A 21,047-nucleotide genomic window follows, 5' to 3' on the forward strand; every position below is an offset into this window, starting at 1 on the left:
TTCATTCAAAACTAATTGCTAGCAAAACTCAGGAATAATTTTCATAGCTTTAGTGTTTACGGTGTGAAGTAAGAAAGTATCTCTGCTAGCTAAAATTATAAACCTTATTAAAAATTTACTCCATATGAGTTATAAATGAGAGTCTGTAAATACAGCATTTTTTTATTACCTGAAACTTTTAATTTTTTACTTACTTTTAATTATTTTCCCTCGCTAAGCAAATATGCAATTAATTTAATTATATAAAGCTATCTTTTAGTAAAATCAAAATTGTTTTGTTCTTTCACAATCATGTAGTATACGTTACAATCACTCAGATAAATACGGAGAATTCCTACTTCGACAAAATCAACGATTTCAGAAATAATTTTATTTCATTTCTTCTAAGACAATTTCAACCAAAATTAAAATTTAAAAAAATATAAAATTAAAAAAAAAAAAAAAACGTTCATTCATCTCCCTCTCCCTATCTTCAAAAAGTCCTTAAACAGGCAATTCTTAGCAACCTCTCCACCACTCCGCAAAAAGGAAAAAGGAAATATGAAAGAAGCTTTTATTTTTACCACACGCCTCCACAAAGTCTTCTTATTCAACGTCACCTTTGAGAAGGAACTCACAACTCACAAATCCTCTCCCCAAACTCTCTGCTTGTCAGCGGCTTCTTTGTTCTTTTACCCGCAGCTGCAACGGAGATGTCCGTAACCATGTCTGGATTCGTTGTGGCCAGGTGCGGTGATTTCTCGAAGATATTTCGCTTTCTTTCCCTTACGCGATGACGTTTAAAATGCCGAAGAGTTGTCTTAGAATTTGACTGATTTGCAACAGGTAAGACTCCTTGAAAGCTTAGGAAAGGACTTTATTCAGCGATTTTAATTAATAATATCTGCAATTTTAACGAGCACCTATTTTATTCGGGATAGGGTTTAATTTTCTTTAGTAAACTTATCTGAATATTACTGTTATTTGATTTAAAATTTTGAAATGTGAATATTGAAATAACGTCTTGTAAAACAAGATATTGCATCTGAAATATGTTTGCCATAAATATTGTAGCATTTCCCATTACTAGTTATTATTTTAGATCAATGTTTCTAACGTCTTTTTCTATTGGAGACCTTTTTTGTAAATTAGATTGTTCCACAGGCCACCTTACTCTTGTCCCCGAATTCAATTTTTTTTGGTATACGTTATTACCAGTACTTATATTTTTAAAATACAGAAATCAAACTCAGTTTAGACAATTAAAACTCTTTTAGGCAATGCTATTCAACTTACACTCTTTCAAGATAGTGACAAAATAATGGGGCATGTACTGGGAAAGGAGGGAGAAGATGAAAAGGAGGTTGAAGAAAATGGAGATGATATGCAGAACAAAAAAACCTACCTCTAGGGAAGCTGGCGAAGAATTATAGTCTTTCATGAAATTTTCCGAGAAATGTTCTATGTCCATACGTGATGTTATGGAGCTTTATTGTATACGCAGCGAATTTTTAAAATTATGCCGACAATTTTATAAACAAACATACATTCGAAATTACATGCCAGGATACCCACGTTATTCTAGTGAGGACATTTTTTTATAAATTAGAATGTTTCTCAGGCCACTTTACTCTTGCCCCTTCGAATTCAATTTTTTGATATATGTTATTACCAGTACTTATATTTCTAAAATGAAAAAATTAAAATTTGTTTAATTTTATATTAATAAATTAAATTAATAGAAGAATAGTCATGCTTGTTTTTATTAATTCAGGGCCATTAAATAAATATTGATATATTAATGATATGAATCAACCTGTCGATTTTTTGCTGTTTTGATGTGGGCTGGTAAACTTTAATCTGAAGTCGGCATATACATCAAGTTAATTTCGGTCCCCTATTTTTTTTTTTTTTTTTTTTTTTTTTTTTTTTTTTTTTTGAGTTAGTGATGAGAACCCTTTCTGACACAAATACGTGGAGACAAACTGCTTACAATTTTTAAAGTACCGTAGCACATTTCACTAAATTCCGTTTTTACTGGCAACAGTGTCCAGAAATTAATCATACTTGGTGCTTGGAATTTAAGTCCGTGACCGTTTGAGAGTTCAGTAAAATATTCTCTTTATTCAGTGACAATTTGTCATTGAAGAAAACTGAATTATTTATAGCTGCGTTATATAATTCAATATATTCCGTTTTTTTCCCTGATAATGAAGGCCAGAAGTTAACCATATCTTTTGCTTGGAAATTTTAAATCTGCTTTCACTGAAGAATTCAATTAACTTGTAGAGACATTAGGTAATTTTTGGAAGCAGGCAAGATGAAAAATGAGCAATCGCGTTCGCCAGGAATCGAACCACGAACCTCTGGAATACCGGCCCAGCGTGCAGAACCACTACACCACGAAGGCACGCTAGGAAGACGGGAGAAATACCTTATAAACTTCTCTTCTTCATTTTATTGCAGATTGTTATTTTCAAAATCGCAATAGAAAAAATCAAGAATGCATCAAAATTCATTATATTTACCACTTGGAAGATAAGTCTGAAATTATGACTTGTTTCAAATTATAATTTCAGAGCTTCAAGATGCCAGCATATGTCATTCAGAATTCTTTTTCCATAACCATATAATTTTCTACTTAAAATAATCGGAAGATTGGAAATGGTAAACATTTCTCTGTTTTACACAACAAACCCAAAAATAAGTTTCCTTTCAATCCCATTTAATTTCTCATGGGTATTAAGAAGAATTAAAGAATTATGTTACTGACGGAATTTAGTTTGGAGAATACATTGAATTTTGATTTAACTGGATTCAGAGATTTGAGAAAGATATGCCAGTGTACTTAGCCACATATCATCAGCAAGAAATGATGCACTTGTATTGTAAAATAAGCCATCAAATTTTTAATCTTGTAATGCGTGCGATCTATTAAATGCTTTGCATCAGTATGGAACTCGAATTTCAAGAAGTGAATTTCATATACATGTGGTTATCAAAATAATGGAAACACTCTCGATTTTTAAAGAATTCTTCATTAATATGGCGTATGACCGCCTTTGGCATGTAATACAGCTTGGATTCGCCTGGGAATCGAATCATACAAGTGCTGAATAGTGTGTAGAAGCATATAGACCAAATAGACAAGCACGTAAATAAAATATAACATTTTAAAAATACAAATAAACTAAAGTACAGCTAGTAAATGAAAATATTTAAAATAACCTCCTCTATTTAACACAGAATTACTTTGAAAAAACTATATCTGGGTAAAACATTATAATCATCAGACAAAAAATGTCCAAGAGTTGGACCTTCAACAGAGTACAGTGGGGAACAGTGAGTAACTTAAGACAGAGTACAGTGAGTAACTTTAAGACGCGAATCTTCAGATATATCATCTAGTTAAGTTATGGATATCTTTTCTAATCGCGCATTTGTAGGTATATTAGTTCCTATGTTCAACTCTGCTTTGCAGGAGAAAACTGTAAATCGATGTCTGCGGAGAATGATGAAAGATAGAATTTAGATCAAAAAGCTTTATTGGGGATATCAAAGATATTATGCGCTTGAATAAAACATCGGCTTTGTTTTTTTTACTTTTTGTACCGTGAATAAAACACAACACAGCCATTCTTTCGCATTCATTTGCAGTTTTTTTAAAAAGAAGTAACCTTTTATTTTAGGCCTTGACTTTGAAATACTGTTCATTTGACAGACCTGGTACAAAATGAATTTTGATGCATACGGTCGTAAAATGTCAAATATTCTTTAAGTGAAGCTGAAAATAGAACAATATTCCATAAATACAAATTGCAAACTTCGTGTAGTTGCAAAGTGTTAACTCTATGCAGTTACAGTACAGTAGAACGTCTCTTAACCGGCAGAAATAGAACCCTATTGATTCCGGATAACTGAATAAGAATTATATTCTGGAATATGTATTTTTGAAATTTTGCCGTTAATGTTTTGTGATGAAACATGTAGAAACTGCAGCATGCAAATGCAATTTATATTTTTTATCAATCAGCCACCATGAAATAAATAATATCGAAAGTCGTACAAATTATTTAAAATCGAAGCACAAATATGTAATAATTTTGCAAGAACATGAAACCAATTAACTAGCGGTCATATCCTAAATGTTGTAATGAGATGTAGCTCCCAGACAACCAGGATGAAACTGTTGCGTATATGACCGGAATTTCTGCAAAAGTTACAAAGCACTGGATAATCGCAAAATATTTTTATTTCTTGACGAATATTATATTAAGACATATTTCCCGTTCTTTACATCACTGTGTTTGCTACAAGCACCCCTACAATTCTATATATACATTGATTGCATTTTACATAGTAAAAGATACTGATAAGCGAAGAGCTGTACATTACTCAGGCAGGCAAGCATATTCAAACTGACTGCGTATTTCAGCAGGGCCTATAAATAAGTTCGAAATACTTCGTTTGAATCCTGAACAGCAACTGGGGAAGAGCTTGCAGCATAGCGGATTACTGGAGAACTAATGACGCAAACACGAAAGTAAAGAGTCTTTGGAGGGGTTTTATTTAAATTAAAATTCGGAATTAAAAGGTCTATTTCCAATTAAGTAACATTTTGAAATTATTTCTATATCGCCACCTGGGTTGGAAAGTGGTTGGTGACTTTGACTACCATGCCAAAGAGCCTGGATTCGAATCCCTGAGCAGGAATGGTTGTAAACTGTCTGTCCGTTCTTAAGAGGTAACCGTGGCTAAACTATTATGTGCCTCATGATATACTGACCACGCTTCCAATCTTAATGGCGAAAGCCTACAATGGCTACTGCCTGCCGTTGAAAGAAAAATTATTCATATATCACATTAACGTTACAAATTCTTATTGTGATGACGTAAAGCACTGAATGTCTACCTGATAAAATATTGCAGCAAAGATTAATAATTCGTTGCGAATACAATGAAGCTTCCTAACATCTTCCAATGACATTTGCCGACAAATCATGTGAAACTTCGCGATCCTTCACCAGCTTCCTTCCAAGTAGCTTTCTTGCATATTGTCTTCATCATTCTCCTTCCCCTTATAAAGTTTAGTAATTTTCTTTTTTTTTTAATCATAAATTGTAACCAAACTTTAGATAGAAGGACAGCAGATTTTTAAGTCCAAAGTAACAACTGAAACTTCAGAAGAATGTAAAAGACCCTTTATTTAAAACCTAATAAGAACATAAGGCACACTAGGTGCTCAAAATCAGCTAAACTCTTGTGGGAAATAACTTAAGGTAACAATAGGTCAAATATAAAATTTAATTTAGATAAGCTAGTAGCCAAAGGCTACATATATCAGTTTCATAATGCGAAGTTGGCGCTTTCTTCAGTTTTATAATGCGAAGTTGGCGCAATATTCAGCCTATATGTATATTTATATGTCGGCAGTACGTCTACTACCTATCTATCGGCTAAGCCTACAAATCTTATATGAACCTAGCAACTTAGTAACGTATCCTCGAGAGGCAGAACACGCTCTTCATCTTACACGAACTTCATCTTAAAATGCACTCTAACGAATTTGCATTCTAGCAGGAAAATGGAAGGGAGAATTGACAGTAAAAATCTAAAACATAAAGTACCTGGTTAATTAACATACAGAAACCCTGCATCCTCCTTCTCGTCATCTTTCTGATTTATCAGTATCTCTCCGATTATTTCGTCGTCATTTTAAGAGAGTATGACAGAAACAGGATTGTCTTCATCCATCTAAATCTGCATTCCTTCTTCAATAATAAAAACCTTCTTCGAACATAAAACTAAATCCAATATATCGGATACTGTCGCAGGACGTGTTTAAAATCCAAGAGGATCTCCGTCACTCGACTCATGATCTACGAACATGATCGATCATAGAACACATTTTACTCCAAATGCGACGTAGAGTAATATTCTTTACATCTTTTTTAACGGGAGACAAAGAAAATCTGCCTTTTTTTTTTCAATGTAAATTGTTTCTAAGAACCATGAAAACTACTCTCAAAGTTCACAGTTCAACATATAAAATGGGGTCGATACTATATCATTAAATTCTAGGTTTGTCCTTGCTTCGTTGGTTGAATGAAGCTTTAATGTTGAACGCAAAAACATATGACAAATGTCTTCCGTATTTAAATCTTTATATTGTTAACCCATTAAGTATTTTTTATCTTGCTGGTTTCGAAGAATTTTGCTGTACATTGCTCTAAATATAAATGTCGGATACTGATCAGAATTACGTTTACTGTAAATTCAGTCATGTGAATGTTTGAAATATCTCGTTTCTTTATCACTGTAAAAGGAGAGAATAAATCCTGATTATGCAATTACAAGGATGAAAAATTATTTTTTGACACTGAAAGTCTAATTTCTTTATAAGAAAACTGTTGCCTTATATTCATCTTGCAGAAGAATAATCAAACAGTGAAGCTATTACCGACAGTCACCGAGACCTGAGTCGAATTACCAGCGTTCAACTCACTAACCAACTAAGTAGAATATTATATACTATGATTGTTTATTATTATGTCAGTATGAGAGTAATTTAGGTTTTTTAGTGTAAAATAAAATTGAGTTTTTCTCTATACAAAAAAATGAACTTTAATCAGTCAATTATCCTCCATTCTGTTCGATGATCTTTTGACATCTTTCTGGTAATTTGTTGATTCCGCGCTCATAGAACTTCTGGCCTTTATCAGCAAAATATCAACCAAGTGCGATTTGAAGTTATAGTTACTACTGAAATTTTTAACATTTAAAACGTTTTGTCAACTTCGAAATAAATGATAAACCTATGGTGAATGTTCCGGGCTATGCGGGGATACGACATCGCTTTCCAGCCAAACTCCAGTACTTTCGCACATGTTGCTATGGATTTATGTGAGGCATCCCATTGGTCGTGGTGGAACACGATTCCTTTTCCATTTGCCAATTCTGTTCTTTTCTTTTCTATTGCTTACTTCAGTTTTGTAAGCTTTGGCAATAAACATCTGAGTTGATCGTTTGATTGCTTGGGAACAGCTCAAAATACACAACAACTTAGTAATCCAATCAAATTGAATGCATGATCTTTTTTTGACGCAATTAGCTTTAGATACGATTTGTTCTGATTCATGATGCTTGGACTCTGGTCTTTTTCGATTAATGTTATTGTAGATGATGCATTTTTCATCACCAATGATAATTCATGGGGTCACTTGCATTACGTTCGAAATGAGTATCTCAAGTACTAATTCGTTGTGAGAAGTGAATTTTTTTCATTTCACGCGGAATCCCCAAACCGAGCTTCCTTAACGAGTCCAAGATATTTTATGTGCTATCAAATGTTGTGTATGATACATTTAACGTTTTTACGTTACGACGTTGGTCATCATCAGAACGTTGGTCATCTTTAAGTGAAAAATCTCCAGAAGGGAATATTCTAAACCAATTTTGACACATGCGTTATGTTAAGCAACCAACGCAGTAATCTTCACCTATCTCTTCGTTAGCCGCTTTCTTGGATTTATGAAAATAAAAACGTAAAATATGTCGAAAATATTTATTTTTGCACCCCATGTTAAAACTGACCTTAAACAAACGGTTTTAAACAGAAATGCACAGAATTATTTTGCATAGCAACCTAAGAGTGTGAGTTGTGAAGCCTCCACCCCCTCCAAAAATATACGATTAACAGAAGAATATCAAAACGAACATAATGCTATCAGTTTATGCAAACCGAAATTACGTTCTTGGCAAAAGTGAAATTACATCGTGTGTGATAGTGGCGTATGACATTGTGAATGCCTAAATTTTTTGAACCAGTTCTTTTAGTCCAGCCGAAATACCGTTTTTGAAGTTTATAAGGAATTTTTGTTTTTGTATTTATACTTCTTACAGCTGTTGTTACGGACTCGAGGGCTAGGAAATGAAAAATTTCTTGGAATTGTCTGAAATGCTTCGTAACAATAAGTTTTACGCAGATTGTTGGTAGTAGTAAAAGCCTGTGTTTTACTTATAATTTGTGCAAATCGACAACCATTTACACGAGTAAGAGAAAATTTGAGAAATTTGTTAATAAAAATAACAAATGAAGATTGGATCGGCGAAATGATTTGATTGGCAAAGAATTTTTTATTCATAAGGAACTTTTGCTTGAAGAGAATCTAATAGATTCCTTCTTCTCCTAAGAAACAATAATGATGACTTCACGAAAGAATTTATTTCGTTATGTCAGAAAAGACTGACTAAAATTTGGTTCAGCTGAAAGTCTTTGTTATATTTTTATGGCAAACCATCAAGTTTTTTAAGAGAAAAAATATTAATTATTTCCTTATTTGCGAACTATATTTTATTTATTTATAAGACGAAATTTTACATTACAGACGCGATTTTGGCAGCACTTCTCTTTCTAGAAATCCCTGAAACGTAACTGGTAAATGAACATACGAAAAGCTGTAAGATACCACAAGCATGCCAAAAGCAGCAGTCTCTTACTTTTAAAATAGGCAGTTCAAGATAGTTGCTATCCCACCATTCGCGGCCTTAACTCTTGTCGGTATGACGCACAGCGTTTATTTTTTTAGTCATGTGAGGCCATAGTTAGATCAGAGTTCATTCGCTCGTTTTTTATGAAGTTGAACAAGCTAAACGGCAATGGAGGGAAAATGTTAAGCAACTCGACCTTTTTTCTGCAATTGTTATTCCCCTAACTACAAGTGGAAGCGGTCAGCGGATAATAGCCATAAAGCTCTTATTTTGATTAAAAAAAAACTATAACTGGCTTTCAGGAAAAGGTTCCAGAGATTCTGAAAGATTAAATATCGTAAAATGTTAGAAAAAATAGTTCAGAAAACTAAGTATTGATGGCTCTGTTTCTTCAAATTTTGTTTCTTGTGATTTCAATTCTGGAACGTTTTAGACTCATCATCTAAGTTCATTTCAAATGCAGACAAACCTTTTTCAAAGTATCTTTGCTGGGTTCAAAATTCCTTAATTAATAGCAATATATCATAAAATAGTCACTTGCGTATCTGTTTTGTCCTTGAGGCTTTTATAACTTTAGACTAATATAAATGAATTTAAAACATTCCTATAAATGAAATATTTATGAGCCCATAGTCCCTGTTATATGTCAAGGATAACCCTATATTTTGCAACGTTAAAGCCTTCTAATCAAGGTAAAAACAGTGCAAAATTCTATCCGAGATTTAAAGTTGGTAGTTTCAAATAAGTATTGTAGTGAACAAACTACCTTGGAAATACTGTGAGCTGTCATTTAAAATCGCTTAAAACTCGTCTTGAAATGTTTAACCGTTAGCTCGAAGCTAGAGTTTCTGGTTGTAGGGAAGTGCAACTACCCGCGAGTCACCATATCTCTCGTGCGAGATCTGTCGTTATAGCCCAGGCAGTGGACGGCGAGTTATAACATCGCGCTTAATTAATTTATCGATTAGGTTATAGCAACGCGCGGAAGGCTCGTTAGCAGCTAGATTGTTGTCGCTCTCGCGAGATCTCGTCCCGACGGTAATTGCAGGTTAATTTACACTTGTTTGCGTTCCTAGTAGGCTCTAGTTTCAAACTGAACTGGGCAGCTAGATAATTTATTAGTTAAATAGAAGTTAGGTGATGGAGGCTATGTCACCTTCACTGTCGGACGTCGTTATAAATATCAAATAACTGAAGAAAAATTACATTTGAGTTAAATGAATTGCATAGCTTTAGATCTACCGCACATGTCTATTTTTTTTTCCATTTAGCAAAACGATAATTGACATAGTTTAGTAATAAGACATCTCAACTTGTGTTTCTTAAAATATCATGTGTTTACTCCTGGAATATTCTGTGCATTGAATCGTTGGCTTTGATTCAGTAAACGTGTATTGCTAAGGATGTGAAATCTAAGCAAATTATCTGATCATGAATCCTGACCAACCAGCAGACATTAATCCTGAGGTTTTTCAATTAAATTGTGACTGAAAATAAAATTCGGTGTTTCGCTTATGATCCTGAAACCAAATGGCAATCATCTGCTTGGGTTAGAAAAACGTTTAGAACTTCAAATTTCTCCGTGATGCAAAATGTTTGAGAAACACTAATCTTTTGGAATTTTGATATGCCGAGTACTCGATCTATAGCCCAGAACTGTCATCTCTTTGAATCCTTCTTTTCCTCATTTTCCATCTCTTTGGACTGTGCAAATATACTTTTTCTACAAGTAAAGAAGAACGGGTGGTGTTGCATAAATGGTTGTCCAACTTCTGCTTGGAGAGAATACGGGAACTTGTGGACCGAAGGACCAAATGCATAAGACAGATTGGAGACTATATAGAATAATGATATACTTGTTCAAACCCTACTTTTGCGCAAAATAAAAAAAAATTAAATTCAAGAGTGCGGATAGTTTTTGACTTTCCCTCACAGAATGAAAAACCTAGTAAACTGTTTCTAAAATCAACATAAAGTTATATCTTGTAAAACCCTGGTAAGGATCTTCTCATTTTAAAGTAAAATATTTGTGAAACTTGTGCCAGTAACATAGAAAAGTGAGCATTTTAGTAAGGATTCTCGTATTTTATTTGACGCTGCTGCACACAAGATGTTTTAAGGAAAATGCACTTTTCTTTATGATACCCACTTTAGAAAATACTCAGGGTTTAGAGCATATTTCTAAGAAAAATGCGCGAAAGCAATCCAAACTGAGCTCTTTTTTTTGGGGGGGGCGTATTTTAAACACACTTTTATATTTTGTTTTAAAAAAGAATTTTATGGATTGCATTTGTAAATGTATTCCATGTAAAATGTCTAGGACCTAGGTTACCTCTCGTAGCCGAGAATGTTTTCAACTATCAGTTTTCTTTATTTATGTTTGCGTTCTCTAGGTTTTCTCTTTCAATTTATTTTAGGAATTCCTATCGACTACTATTCATTTCCAAATATTTTACATTTTCTCTCTGGTATTCAAATTTTATTCATAAAGATCCACGTAAAGAAATTTTTCCTAAATGAATATTTAGTGCATTTCGAAATTTCTTTGAGTCTATTATTGGATATCTACGGAGCAGAGCAAAGTTTTCTATACCTATTCAACTTTGATAAATTCGTAGAATGTAAAAAGCGAATTTTGGGAGACTACCTACTTTTCTAAAAACTAAAATTTCTGTAAAACTTTCTTGTTCATGTTAAATTACCTTTTCATCAGAAAAAAATTACTATAACGTTTTCTGAAATACTCACTGCCTGTGCTATTACCCCTCATGACGTTAAAAAAAACTGAATGTTTTCAGATTTTACTGGTCGCCCAAAATGATTCCTTAAGGTTCTTTACTCTCTCACTACGTTCGTAGCCTATCACTCTGCAGTTGCACTCACCTCTGCTAATCTCCTTTCTTTGTCTTTTTAGTTATTAAGCAGCATTTTCTTCGCACGTACGCTATATACAACTCAACAGCAAAATTATAAGAAGTTTAAAAACAGCATAGTAACAAATGTTTAGAATTCCTAAATGGTGTGCTAAGTATCATATACTTAGCATATACGGCATATATTTTTTCATTTTGGTTTTTCAGTCTTTTCACAGTATCAATGCTCAGTTTTCTTTGTAAGATGGCTTGCAAAGCATTTTTTTGGTCTTTTCATTATTAATCTTTAGTGTTTTAACTTTATACATTAAATATTATGGTCATCGCACTTAAGCCATATAAAATTCAATTCAATCGCAAAAATCACAAAATATTTAGAAACAGCATTTCTTTAGAATTTCCAATAGACAGTTTCTCGCTTTGGAGATAAAAATTTTTTCTTCTGTACACTCATTCCACTGCTCGCTATCAAATCGTTAAGTTTGTTAATTTAGTTAAAGCTTTACAGAATATGGAATAGATTATAAAATAAATGCAAAATTCCAATTTTTGGGCTTCCAGGTGTCCATGTTGGAGTGGAGCACTACGCTATTTAAAACTGGATGTGCCTAGGTACCGTTGTTTGTTTTCACAATGCGCGAAACATGGAATACATTCAGATTTTTCATTATTTAATTTCTTTAAATGTAATACAGGACGATAATATTTGGCGGCAACAATTTGAAAAATAATACGCCGTTTATAGTGATTCAACGCCAAATGCCGGCTCTATAGTAACAACCCATTTGGGCTAATCACCTTTTTAAGCTAATGAGATTAATAAAACGAATGCTAACTGAAAAACGTAGCCTGTAGAAAAAGGCAGCAGTTCTGATTAAATAGCAGAAAAAAGACTTTATAACATGGATACCTACAAGATTATGCGAAGAATTATCAAGTTTTAATGACAAGTTCAAGGAAGGGTGCAAAGAAACCTTTATTTACTCAATATAGGTTTACAGATGGCCCCACTTAGGCGTGCGCAAAAACCAATAATTCTGACTTAACAGGTAGCAGTGACTTTAAAATTAAATGCAGAAAGTTTATCTTAACGGCTCACAGGATAATTAACGTGCAAGAAAACTGACTCATAAAAGTCGGCGCAAACAAGCCTAATGAGTAGAAGCATTCAACGGCAAAGAAATCTAATCGCCAGTAATTTAAGACATCAAAGTGGCCTCGAATCACTTTCCCACACCTTCCTTTAAAATACTACTTCTTTCTACCTCATTCGTATATACGCGCGCCAGCTTATAAACATTCTGGCAAAAAAGAGTGGTTGAAAATGAGGATCAAAGCAAAGTTCCTTTAAAATAAAAAATAACTGTTAGATTGTAAGGATCTTAAGTTTTACTAACGTTTATTTTTATTTTAAATCTTTACTATCACTTCTTATTTTCTACTTCCGGCCAGAATTAAAAGCTTTAACTTACTTATGCAAATTTGTCTGGCGAACGCCAAGTACTTAAGTTGTGGCTTTTTGCCAAGCGAGAGAGAGGAAGGAGTTAGTCGAAGCAGGCCGCTTACCTTAGCAGTTTTACTCGGTTGCTGGTTGCCTTCCAGTCCAGAGGTTTAATCCTCGTGATAATTTTAAACGTATTGTAGTGTTAACAGTTCTCTGTACTACATACGGCTTCCTGTTAATATACGGCCAATCTTCCACGTAGGCCCTTGTGTATTATTGCAAAGTTAAGTTAGAGTTTAGTTAAATATTTTTATATTCTTACGTTCAGACCACAAGTAGTTGGTCTCTGTATTCCGAAGTACGGAAATTATTGTAAAGAGTGAAAAATAAAGGGTTTCGTATACCCTTCCTGTGTATCTTGTCTACTTCCCACATTTATTGAACATAGCTTTAGTAAGCTCCCTGTTCCGAGTCAGGTTCCTCAATGTTCCCCAAGCAAGTAAGGAGAAACACTGAACCTGATAAGATAAATTAAATGAACCTTCACAACTTCTATAGTAATCTAATTTCTTTGTAAGTAATTCCTTCCAATTTGAGGGGAAAATAGTTCAGTAGCTAAATATATAAAATTAATATTAAAAAGCGAAGAATTATTGTAATAGAAATTCAGAAGAAAAAAATAGTGTGACTGTAATGACGCCATATGGTTGAAACTCGCTTTATGAATCCTCATTTTCGTGGTAACACTTTTAATCATCGTAGCGAAATATGAAAAGTAACATTTTTCCCTAAAGTCTTGTTCCAGGATATTAAAACATTCTAGAATTTTGCCTACTTAGCAGTTTTTATCATTATTGGTTTAATCGAAAAGGCAGACAAGGTATTTTCTCCTTCCTTACCGAATGCTTTTGCATTGTAATAGGGAAGCATGCCCGGCTATCCATCGGAAAGTCCGGAGTTCCAGGAGGGCACTGCACAATTTTCACGTGCATTGCCCTGTATTTTCTTGTCTACTGTCTTTCCTTCTTGATTGGGATGATGACACTTTCATACCTTGAGCATTCTTGATAAGATTTTGCTTCAATGGTTGACGAATTACTGAAGATCCCAGATCAACAAGATCAACAATCCGAGACAAGTGAAATCCGTAATTAAAATTGCCTAGGTTTTTTTCTTATATCCCTGTAAATCTCCTCATATTGATTTAAGCACTTACTAAGCTCCCGTTGGAATCGGAAAGCTCGTTCAACATTCGTGTGATATTGTAAAAAACGATTACCTAATTGTCTTCCCAAGTCAAGTCCTATATGACTCTTGCTGTGAACACAACTGGTTCAGATTGCTCTTCATCAGATTCATTGTCTTCATCATGTTTATTTGTTTCATGAATCATGTTAACTGACCTATCTTGATTTAGTTCTTCATCAGCCATTATTTCTTCAATATCTGCCTGAGCTAAATCCCCAAAACCTTCTCCTCCTATAGTTTGGGCCAATTTAGTGATCTGAGAATATCCATGCTCTAATCTATCATTCTCATCTTTAGCAGAATCCGGCCATATTGTTTTCCAGCATGAGTTGAGCGTTGATTGTTCAATCTGAGTATATGATAGTCCAACATGCTTAACACAATCTAAGATTGTAAATTTCTTCCAAGATTCCATAAGAGTAAGAGATTCATTATTCTCCATTTGTTCTACTATATACCTGAAGGTTTGTTTGATATACAATACATTAAAAATCGAAATTATTCCTTGGTCTAACGGCTATAATAAGAAAGTTGTATTCTTCGGTAAAAAGACAACTTGCTCATTTTCGTGTTGTAAATCTTGAGGATGATCCATCCGGTGTATTATCAATTAATAGAAGAGCTTAAAAAGCAATCCCTTTTCACTTTATTAATTTTTTACATCTGGGACAAACGTTATGAAACCATTCATTGAAAACTATTACAGTGACCCATGCTTTTTATTAGCCATCCAATAAAAGGAAAGGTTATTTATGTTTATTCCTTTAAATGAGCGCGGTGCTTTTGATTTGTTAATAACCAATGGTTTCATTATATTGTAATGTTGCCCGCTTCCAACCTGCACGCAACGATAGTGGTGACTGCTAATTACTGGAAAGTACACAAAGTCTTGAGAAGGGTTTTAATCCCTTTTTATTCAACTTTAGAAATTACAGATGCGTGCTCTTGACGCTCACAAACTACGCCGACCCGGCGGTAAAATAAAAATAAGAAACTAAAAATGAATAATAACAAGTGACTACCTACGAGGCTCTCTAAAACGTAACTAACCTAACCGCGTTTTAAGATACCGCTGATAATTCAGCAAACTTCTGAATATTACGTTGGAAGATTTAACTATCTGCCGAGGCAAGCACACAGGCCGAAACGCGTGGTTCTTCAATTTCTACCTAGCCACCTCCACGCTCGTGAAGCAAGAAAAGCACACTATCGAACTCGTTTCCCTTCTATTTAACCCAGATTACTTCCGCTGACAATTTTGAATACTTTGCGCGTTCTACTAAAATTTATATACTCTGGAATTGGCAATTCCAGGGGAAAGTAAGGCTTGACAGGAAAGATAGTTTAAACTTAAAATAAATGTTAGTTAAAATAAATATAAACCCTACAATATAATCGTCTGAAGCCTTGCAAGAGAAAAGAATTGTTATACAACATTTTACTACTTTATGACCACTAGCTGATTTGCAAGCGTTAGGTAAATAAATACTTTCAGACTTTTTTTTTTTTCAGAACAACTCGTACTCGTCAGCATTGAAGATCTAATCAGAAGTTTAGGAGTTGGGGGCAATGATATCAGTAAATTTTGCTGGATATTGTTGTGCTGCATCCGAATCAGCAGATGCAATTTCTGGTTTCAATCTTAGATTATGTAAAAAATATATTTGTTAAAATCTCTCAAACCAACCATAAACTCTCAAACTTTTGCGGAAAAAGATATCTTTTTTTTCTTCTGATGAAGACGACGGTGGCTGATTCTTAAGTGCTTTATAAATCTTTAAAGCTTTATTTGTAATAGCATTAGTATCAATTGGAATCTTTTTTAATTTTGGTCTTCTTTCCATATCACTAATGCCTTTTGCATATTTTTTATTGCATCATCTCTTGTATATGAAATTGTGTTTTTACTGCTGCAAGTTCCAGCTGCTGCACTTTTAATAATAGAGTCTTCAATTTTTCTAATTGTCCTTATTCTGGCTTCATTCATGGAGTAAAATTTAGAAACACATGTTACTCTTTCTCTGGTACGTGGACGATCTAATATTTTAATTTTTATTTCTAAAATAACTTTTCTTTTAATTTGATTCTTTTCAGATCTTTTGGCATTATAAAACCTTAAAAAATTTACGTAAATTATAAAAATGACACAAAAAGTATAAATGCTGAAAACTTAGCAGTAAACATTCAAATATGTAGATAAAAATGATGTAAGCTTTGCTGCTAAAATACTGATACTGCACTAGTTCACATGAACCATAAAGTTTTAATGTTGTGAAATACATATGCATTACTACGGGGATTCCCCTTTTACAACACGAGAAATGCCCATCCTTGTTGTTGCCACCAGTGTTACCAAAGGAATGAGATTCAAAAATGACTTCAAATATATGTAATTGCGTATATGCAGCCGAATATACATTTTTACTAAGTTTTTGAAATTCGTTCATTTTTAAACCGTGTAAAACCGAAATCGTGTAAAACGAGTACCGTGTAATCGAAAGTTAAGTGTATAATCCTTTTAGCGAATCAGATAGAGTGAGCTGCGGGAATGTGACATTATTTGTTAACGCAGTTCTACTTTGTTAATTTATCAGTTATGTGGAAAAGATGTAATTCTGACTACAAGAATGTATCCCAATTAAAGTTACGTCCCAAAATCCGAAAAATAAAATACACATGTATTCAGTTAATTAAGGTAAACTTGGCTTATCTTATATACAGATATCCGCATCTTTCTTTTTTGTCTCCTTGGCTTGATGAGTGGCGGAATAGTTATGACAATTGTGTATTGGTGGTTTGTTTTGGCTTCCACCTCAGGCGAATAAGATGGTTGCAGTAAGACTTTTGGCGTTTTTCCTAATGCATAACGTGAATATGAGTCTATTTTCCTTGGTAAATCCTCCAAAAGACATCCTTCCTCTTCGACAGATAGACATCGTTTGTTTTGCCATATTCAAGCAACCTAACCTTTCTCTTTCTTCTTTCTGAATTAAATAAATTTAAATTTGGTGTTAGTTTATTGCATGTTTTAAAATTTTTATTTACGTATTTCGTTAAAGTAATAAATTAATTTTAAATTGTAAATTAAAAAATTGAAAATATTAAGTTACTCACATATACTCAGTACGTCTGTAAATTTTTAGGACTAAGTTCATATAAAATCAAAAGTTGAAGAAAATATGCAGTCTTAACCCGCTCATACACCTACTTGATTTCTTCGTAGAATTCAGTGCTGTCAGAGCCTTTTGTTACGGTTTCATATATCTCGGTAAAGTTGTTAAAGTTTTATATATCGGTAGTGTTATTAAAATTATGACCATTGAGATAAGACTTCATTTTAACAAAGCGGTCTTCAAATACGAAATATCATGAATAAAGCAACCGGCTAAGTAAAATGTGTCACTTTTCTTTTCTAGACATTGCTAGACGAGAAGGTACTGGGTGACGACGCATTGTCGTGCGGCAGAAACTTGAGTGAGCATTGCTGGGTTCATCCTCAGTATGTTCTCTTCCGCCACCAAATCGTCCGTATCAACGAAAAACATTGATACATGTTAATGTTTGATTCTCGTTTTTTTAAATGTCGTCGTTGCTGTTTTTCCCTTAACATAAAAAAAAAAAAAAAAAAAAAAAAAAAAAACTGAAAGGTTTCAGATTTTAAATTACGTCCAAAGGGGCGTTTTTTAACATTTTGCATTTTGTTTGTTATCCCTATTTATGAAATCATGTTCTTCGCACTTAAACCATAAAATTGAGTTCAACAGCAATATCGCAAATAATTTTAAATTGAGCCTATCTTTAGAATTTCCGATACACAGTTTCCTGCGCTGGAGATAAAAATGCTTTTTCCGTACAACTTTGCCATTACTCACTTTAAATTTGGTAATCCTTCAGTTTTTTAATCAGAAATCCGTTAAAGTTTTACAAAATATGAAATCGATAATAAAACATACTCCAAATTTCAAATTTTCGCTTCCAGATGCCCATATTCTCAGTAGGATTACGTCATTCGAAATTGGATGGCTCTAGGTACCGTTGTTTTATCACAATGCGAGAAATTTACATACATTCATGCAGATTCTTCATTATTTAATTTCTTCAAATGTAATACAGAGCGATAATATCTTGTGGCAACAGTTTGAAAAGTGATATAGCTTTATAAAGATTTCAACGCAAAATGCCAAAACGGAAACAATAGTCCCTCAGAGAAAAAGCCCCTCTGGACTAAAAACATTACTGCTATTCTTTGCTCAGCTTTCGAACCCGTGACAGCAGATGTTCATTGGATCAAAGCAAACGATTAATTGCAGAGAACGTTCTCTCCATAAGTGGACGAAATTTTAGGAAAAGCGAATTCAGATTGTGATAGTAATAACAGCTTTCAGTTGATATTCATCACGTATGATGGTATTTGTTAAAAACTGAATCTTAAAACTTTATAGATGACTTTATAGATGCTATGTGTATGTTATTGATGGTATTGATGTAAGTCAATAAAATAATGCATAACTACTGCAATTGTATAAGAAATGAAATATACATTTTATTTCAGGGGAATAAAAATAATTTTTATACATCTTTTTAATACAATAGATCCGAAACAAGATGTGTTTATTTTTAATGTTTTCATAAGTAAAAACATATTTCGTCAGCTATTTTAGGGGAAACAGAAACGAGTTCTTTATTTAACAATTTTATTGTTTAATTTTGCTAAAAATATGCCCTGTATTTTGCAATACGCAAAATCCTCCCTCCTCTACCCGAAAAAAAAAAAAAAAAAAAAAAAAAAAAAGAAATTCTCTCACTTATATTAAAAAGAATATTTTTTACGGGTGGGAGAGGGATAATGTTGACGTCCGTAAGGGCATCCGTCAAGGAACGTTTTGCCTTCAGGGAGGATGCTTTAAGGCAAACAGGCTCTTACCAGCATTAACCTTGGGAAAAGCCACGAAATCACGATACACCCAGCCCATTCGTCAGAATCTGAACACATATCTAGCTATAAATTTTCAGCGACTTTGCGTTGAACCTCCGATGGTGGGTAGAAAGAAGTTTTGGCCTGCATTTAAAAGAACAACATAAGTATCTTGAGTTTTTCAGTTATGAGTATGCTATAATCCCATAGAAAAAATTTAATACCCATGAAGCCAGGGTACATTATTCAGAATTTAAATCCGAATCAAACTACCAGTATTCAGCAACTTTATCGCTCGGACGCTTTTGAGCAGTTCGGGGATTTTCAGATCTGTTTTGATGACTGCGCCCAACAAACTACATATATTTTTACAGATAAATGCAGATCTTTATTTATTTTTTTTGGACGGGGTATCCTAAAGGTATTAATCTTCCAAAAAGAAGAGGACTAATTGTTGACAAAGGATTAATCTTTATATAAACGATTCGCCAAGACAAACTCAGAGTCCGCTGACTTAAAAGTATAATTAAAGACAACGCACTCAAATCTTGTAATGTCTCGCAAGCTAAGTGATTCGGACTTTTGTCTCGAATTCTTTTCTCGAAGAGGAAATTACAGCAAAATTCCTCCATGGGAAAGAAAACTTTTGTTAATTCTGCACGTGAACAAAGAAAGAAGGATTAAGAGATAAAAAGATTACGAAAAGACTTAAATTTCCAAAGCCGGCGTCGAATGCAACATCTCCCAGTTAACCATTCAATTTGTTCCCCTTTCTTATTCATTAACAACGACATTGTTCTGTTCTCAGAAAAGTTAATTGAATCGAAAATTCCTGATGAAACCAGGAGTCTGTAGAAATTGAATGCTTTGCTGACGTTTATCGCTACTTATTACTTTTTTTGGAGACAAGGAGATGAATGAAGATATTTTTGAGAATTTTAGATTTGCATTCGTAATAAGATTATGGATTTCTTTATGCTTCAGAAGTTAAAAGTATTAATAATTTCATACAAAGATAACTTTTCAGCTTTCATTAACTGATGTTATAGAGTACCAGAGTTTACTAGGAAATTTAGATGTCTTTTTTTTAGGCTAATAATAGGTGACAATTTTATTAAATTATATTATTGAGTACGATGCTAAAGGGAAACGAAACACAATAATAATAATAGATACCTTGGTGAAATAAAATTATAATTTATCATGGAAAAATACTTTATGTTTTGAAGGAAATCGATCTATATATCTATTCTGCGGTTTTCTTCATATATAATGTAAGTTTTCTTTCAAACCTTCTTCCACAAATATTTACTTCTGAGATAAATTTGATACCCGTTACCGTAATCCTAGAGGTCTGCAAAAATTGAGAATGAAGTGGAGTAATTAACGTAATAAGGGGTTGGGCAACAAGACCAGTCAAGAAATCGCCTAGGGTCCGCTGCAAGAAGTCATACTCATATGTCGGGTTGTCCGGAAAATAATGCAGGTTTTTGCAATTATTTATCTTTCCTGTACATGTTTATCAATACAAATATTTAGAATTACACTGGTTTATATATAATTTTGAAGCTCTATTTTCTGTATATATTTCTATAATAATCATTTTGTTCCAAAATAATTAAAAAAATATTTACTAGGTGTTTTTGTTTAGATGTCAAAACGGGATTTTCTGCAAATTTACTTTTATGAGTACAAGGTAGGCCACACCGCAGCACAAACGGCTCGAAATATCAACAAAGTATGGGGCGATAAAAGTGTTAATGAATCTACAGTTCAACGGTGGTACCAACGGTGGTACCAGTTCAAGTTTCGTCATGGAGAATTTGACCTGGAAGATCAAGAGCGTCGTGGACACTCTTCGGCTGTTGATGACGATGATTTGAAGACTTACATTGAAACAAACCCGTGCACAACTGTTCGAGAGCTTGCGAAAGAGCTTGGCGTAAACAAAACAACGATTTTTGATCACTTGAATCGAATAGGAAAGTCAAAGAAGCTCGATAAGTGGGTGCCTCACGAAATTGAGCGAAAATCGAAAGAATCACCGTTTTGAAGTGCCGTCTGCTCTTCTTCTCCGCAACAAAAACGATCCTTTTCT

At 33.6% G+C, this 21,047-nt stretch overlaps 1 protein-coding gene across 7 annotated transcripts in view; it reads left to right on the forward strand.

The window, feature by feature from the left end:
• LOC118188177 (uncharacterized) overlaps nt 1-21,047 on the forward strand; it is a 728,837-nt gene that overhangs the window by 396,266 nt on the left and 311,524 nt on the right. The window contains exon 1 of one of the 7 annotated variants that reach the window (XM_085813504.1): nt 633-825. The exons of the other annotated variants lie outside the window; for them this stretch is intronic. The gene's annotated coding sequence lies outside the window, so the exon portion shown is untranslated. Of the gene's footprint in view, nt 1-632; nt 826-21,047 lie in introns of those variants that run through there. 7 annotated transcript variants of the gene reach the window in all.

Source organism: Stegodyphus dumicola, chromosome 3 (assembly GCF_044657685.1).
Source record: "Stegodyphus dumicola isolate Sdum_Otavi_A_Nest chromosome 3, ASM4465768v1".
Classification (NCBI taxonomy): Eukaryota; Metazoa; Arthropoda; class Arachnida; order Araneae; family Eresidae; genus Stegodyphus; species Stegodyphus dumicola.